We start from the raw sequence: 5,819 nt of genomic DNA, 5'->3' as shown, positions 1-5,819 counted from the left end.
ATTCATGGGCTACACGATTATTGTCTCTACAGTAGTGTTCATAACTAAGGGCATAATGTTAATTTGTTTATGTCCCTCCACTTTTTTCCGGGCTAGTGACCGGCATCGGCGTTAGCCCCCCTACCCCCATTAATATTTAGCATACTTAAAAAATACTCCCTCCGTTCCTAAATATAAGTCTTTGTAGAGATTCCACTATGAACCACATACAAATGTATATAGACGCATTTAGAGTGTAGATTCACTCATTTTGCTCCGTATCTAATCAATAGTGGAATCTCTACAAAGACTTCTTTAGGAACGGAGGAAGTAGTTATTTTATTTGGGCTTCACTATAGTTTTAATAATTCCCAAAGATAAACTGAGATTTATAATAATTGAATAGGAAAATTGATCTAGTTGCATAACATATAAAACATAATGATGCATGGGCACTCACTATTGGCTTGTACTGTATAATAAGATTCAAATATCAGGTATCACATAATATAGATTGTTGATACTAATTGATATTATTGAGCTATTTGCATCAAATGTTGATGCATGTTTCCAATGCTTTGAACAAACAAATGAAACTATCAGAAAATGTATTTCATATTTTACATCCTACAAAGTAGGAAACTGGCAACATAATGAGAAGAAAAGAATGAATATTGGAAGAAGTGGAAATTATGTTGATACATGCACTTAAATGAGTCTTCCTTCTGGTTATTTTCTTGCTTCATTGGCATTGCGACCGGATGACTAAGACTATGCCCAATAATAATGCTTGAAAATACTGGGCTGAGTAATCATATCCTTGTGATAGCCGCTTAAGACATCCTCAAGACGCGGTGACTTCTTTAAGCGACCGTTTGTTTACATCAATTTGTGAAATAAACCTATGATGGTTGACCAAGAAAAGTTAGATTATGTTGTGTCAAGAAAATCGTATGAAGCAGCAACTGTTAGGCAGTTAATTGGTCTCACCATTTGACACTAAATATCCTGCAGAGTCTGGATGTTGCCGGGATTAATTGACTTACTGCCCAGGAGCGCTGAACTTAGCTTCATCCTACTTCTTGTAGGACATTGTAGTAAACAGATTAATTTAATCACCTGAGACATGCAGTGGCATATGTTATGGTTAAGATTGAATATCACAATCCATGACAGGGCAAGGCTCGAAGGTACGGCGCACCTGCTGCTGGTACTCGTTTGTCCAGTCTGGAGCATACATCCTCATGTAGGAGACACAATGGGGTTCTCTCCGAGCAGGAATGTCCGAGGCAAGCCACTGGCACCGGGTTGCTGCCTCCTGCTGCTCTCATTCTAGTTCGAGCTACAGATCATGAATCATGAGGAAGAAATATACATGTCAAGTTGTTAACTTCTCAGAGCATGTATATTAGTATGGACTGCACTATAGACATATCCTACAATAGGTTGTCTTTTCGGTTCTCTGCATAGACTTTTGATTGGATGAAACATTAAGTATCTATTGATTGGCACTAATTATTATGTGTTCTCTATGGCCATTGCTTGTTAGATACAGTATAATATTGTCCTTCATCCCTGTGTTAATTTCTTGCTCGTGCAAAATTTTATTGCTAATTCTTAGCATCACACAGCAAAAAGGAGAAACAAATATATGAAGCATGGAGCAAAGAAAAATCCTAAATTAATGTATGCAGCAACCATCATAATTATTTAAGCACCTTTGCAATCCCAAACTCCACGTTTTCTGATATGCAAGCAAGGATCGAGGCCAGGTGATGAAAATTGAAGATGGATTTAAAAGGGAAGACGTTTACAAATTGATGGTGGATTTAAAAGGGAAGACGCCTACAGAAGAAGTAGTATGGACTCACGGAATCAATGTCAACTAATCATACATGGAGACGTAGACATTTATGGGGAAACATACCTGGCAATGGAATTGATGGAACAGTGGAAACATACCATGGCGACGATGCATGATCGACATGGCAAAGGAACGATGCGTTTATGGCGGCGGCGAAACGGATGGAGAGCCACGTCCCCTGATTGATCCCTTTTTCTGATCCGTGTTTTTTTGGGTACCTTTGTGAGATACAAGAGGCGTGGAGAAAAGCTTAGGCATAGTGGGTAATTTCTAGGTGTTACTAAATTGTTTGTAAGATCTAACGATTGTGGTTATCTCTCCTAATAAATTAAGGGATAGATGTTTCTAATTTTTGTGAGATTTTCTAGCTTAATTACTTTGTTTTTTTTACGTGGGCGAGATAACTTATTAAGGGCATTGGTGGGTAATTTTCATTCTTTTCAATCCATTGGTTGTGCTTGTCTAATCGGTTTTAATTGACGGCCAGATGTTACTAATTATTATGGGATTTTCTAGGTAATTCTTTTTTTTCTGGTTACCCAGTAAAGCACTTTTTATATATAAATAGATTACCATAATTATTAGAGGATTTACTAGGAAACGGTCTAGGATTAAAGTTTCCTCTATAAGCATTGTTACAAAAATTATTCCTACTAACAAAATTCACATCCATAGATTCATTATTATTCTCAATCAAAGTAGCAAAGGCATATCATTAGGATAAATAGGAGCGCTCTTAGTAGCAAAAAGTTTCATAAGTTCATCCATCTTTCAACTCAAAACATTAATTTCTTCTATAGCATGCACTTTTTTACTAGTAGATCTTTCGGTGTGCCATTGAGAATAGTTAGCCATAATGTTATCAAGGAGTTTATTAGCTTCTCCTAAGATGATTTCCATAAAAGTGCCTCCCGCGGCTGAATCTAAAAGATTTCTAGAAGCAGAATTCAATCCGGAATAAAAATTTTGTATGATCATCCATAATTTCAAACCATGAGTAGGGCAATTGCGAATTATTAATTTCATTCTTTCCCAAGATTGGGCAACATGCTCATGATCAAGCTGTTTAAAATTTATAATATTGTTCCTAAGATTGATGATCTTAGCGGGAGGAAAATACATAGAGATAAAAGCATCTCTGCACTGATTCCATGAACCAATACTATTCTTAGGCAAAGACGAATACCAAGTTTTAGCACGATCTCTAAGTGAAAAAAGAAATAACTTCAATTGTTTAGATGGGTAGCGGCATCTTCACTAGGAAGGCCAGAGAATTGATCTTTCATAACAAGATTCAACAAAGCAGCATTGATTTCACAAGATTCAACATCAGTAAGAGGAGCAATTGGAGTGCTAAGGAAATCATTATTATTGGTATTGGAAAAGTCACACAATTTGGTATTATCTTGCGTTATCGTGACAAGCAATCCAACACAAAAGCACACAAGAAGGCAAGCGAAAGAGAGAGGAGATTGGGAAAGAGAGGGCGAGTAAAACGGCAAGGGTGAAGTGGGGAGAGGAAAACGAGAGGCAAATGGCAAATAATGTAATGCGAGGGAGATGAGTTTGTGACGGGTACTTGGTATGTCTTGACTTGAGCGAAGACCTCCCCGGCAACGGCGCCAGAAATCCTTCTTGCTACCTCTTGAGCATGCCTTGGTTTTTCCCTTGAAGAGGAAAGTGTGATGCAGCAAAGTAGCGTAAGTATTTCCCTCAGTTTTTGAGAACCAAGGTATCAATCCAGTAGAAGGCTCCTCAAAAATCCCACGCACCTACACAAACAAACAAGAACCTCGCGACCAACACGATAAAGGGGTTGTCAATCCCTTCACGGTAACTTGCGAAAGTGAGATCTAATAGAGATAATAAGATAAGATAAATATTTTTGGTATTTTTATGATATAGATTGGAAAGTAAAGATGCACAGTTCGGGACCCCGTACCATCGACCTTAGACGCACAGTTCGGGACCCCGATGGATGTGGCTGCCGCCGTACCAAGTGACACGCCGAGACAGCAGGTTCGAGGAGCAAAGCTTAGTGTGGCTGCCGCCTGAAGTTTGACCTCCACTATCTCGCCATCGACCACGATGGATGTGCTCGAATCACGCTACCGCCGACCTTGATGGTTGAGCTCCTCCTATCTCCCGCCGCAGTCCGAGGATTGACCTCCTATGATGTCGCCACCGCCCATCGACCGATGATTGACATCTTCTCCGGTAGCCGCTGCCTAGGCCACCATTGCCATATCTATATGTAGAGCGGGTGTTTTTTTAACGGATATCCGCAGAGCGGCTGTTTACATGGTATCTCACAGTAACACAATTGTATGGACAGGGTAGTACATCACATACGGTTATGTAACGACAACCGTGTCTAACCTACGTTGTCTTCTTACATGGTTTGGTGCGGAAATCGTGTGTGACGTTCTAATACCTAACACAAACGACATGTACAAAAAGTGTGCCGTATAAACATATATATATAGTGCCATTAGTAGTTCCCGGCCGTTAGCTTATCTCCACAGATTCCCCATTTCCCCAAATCCCTACATAGCCTCAAAATTCCCTCGCGTGGCACTGACATTGCGGGATTGCGGACGAGTGGTGCTGATGGTTTTGGTGCGGCTGCTCCTGCTCGTATCGCCGCCACGATGACGGTCGCCGACGAGCACTTGCCTAAGGTCATCAGAAGGCAGGTGTACTACGGATCCGAATCGTCCTATCGGGTTCCAATCTATCCTGATCTTTTTTAGCATGTCCAAAGTATAGCTCCTTGCTGAATCCGTCCTGAATGACCCCCCCAAGGAAAGCAGTCTGCCACCGGATCCGGAGCTTGACTCCAGAATCCCGCAACACGAGTTCGACCCTGAGTTTTGCGCCACCAAGAAATAACAAAGCTGAGTTGTGTGCACGGGCACACTCCCGGTCGACGTGTATGCACGGAGGGATTCGACATTGGCAGGCGGTTTCTCAGTTGCCCCTTAGACGTTAGTGCTAATTAAGTTCATCATTTTAATTCAGTTAATGCCACCGCTCATCTAGAATACTATTTAACATTGGCAGTGATATGATGCTTGTGCCTTTGTTAACTGGCTGGATGAAGAATGGCATGGCAGGGCTCAGAGTGTTATCACCAAGCTCGCAGAAGATAACGTAAAGCTGAAGAAGAAACTAGATGATCTGGAATGTACAATCAGTATGATGAAGCAAGAAAGAATCAATCACAAGCAATAGATGAAAGGAAGAGACAAGAAGGAACTAGCATGTGTAGTGTTGGTTGTCGCATTAGCCATGTTCTATGTGCTGTTTGCAATGATGATTAGAGGTTTTGTTTGACAGTATTGCTAAAGCACATCTAGATATGCTCTAAGTAATGCACATGTAGGTCCTATGCCATTGATGTTATGCGAAGATTCATGCAGATATTTTTGTTTGTCTTTTTTCTTTTCCTTTCTAGTGTGATTATTACTGGCTTTATCAATAAGAAGAGCTCAATGTATTGCTTGCCAACTGTCCTACTCCGTTTGTACAGGTATTGGTGCATAATCCCAAAACTCGTTCCTCGTTTTTGTCCTGAAAAAGGAAACCAGCCAAATAGCCAACAGGAGTCGTACACAACCCCGGGAATTTGGAGTGACTGGTTACAAATAATTGCGGTTGATTATATCAGCGGTTATATAATACATCAACCCCCGCTTCTATCACCACTTCAAATTGGTAGTTCCTCTTCTCTACATACCCCGCTTAATTGTCCACCATATTCATCGCCCCGCGCTACACACTGGCACACACTCTACAACCATGTCGAGCAACAGCGAGGATGATAGTTCGGCCAGCAGTTTGGCGCCCGATGATAGGTCAACATCGGAATCATCCCACTCGTCTTCCATGAGTTCAGTGTAGAGACCAGACCTCGATTATATCCGGATCATGGAAGGGACGCCGCCTCCGGAGTCGTCAGACGACAACCAGACAG

General features: G+C 41.1%; 1 long non-coding RNA gene across 1 annotated transcript; it reads right to left on the bottom strand.

The window, feature by feature from the left end:
• Positions 1 to 478: 478 nt before the first annotated feature.
• Positions 479 to 2,081, bottom strand: LOC119367649. Its single transcript, XR_005176369.1, has 4 exons — positions 1,907 to 2,081; positions 1,181 to 1,321; positions 970 to 1,098; positions 479 to 881 (listed from the first exon to the last, which is right to left on the bottom strand). It is a non-coding gene; the product is annotated as an uncharacterized LOC119367649 (long non-coding RNA).
• Between the last annotated feature and the right edge of the window lie 3,738 nt (positions 2,082 to 5,819).

This window comes from Triticum dicoccoides, chromosome 2B (genome assembly GCF_002162155.2).
Source record: "Triticum dicoccoides isolate Atlit2015 ecotype Zavitan chromosome 2B, WEW_v2.0, whole genome shotgun sequence".
Classification (NCBI taxonomy): Eukaryota; Viridiplantae; Streptophyta; class Magnoliopsida; order Poales; family Poaceae; genus Triticum; species Triticum dicoccoides.
This window is presented reverse-complemented; position numbering and strand designations above follow the sequence as displayed.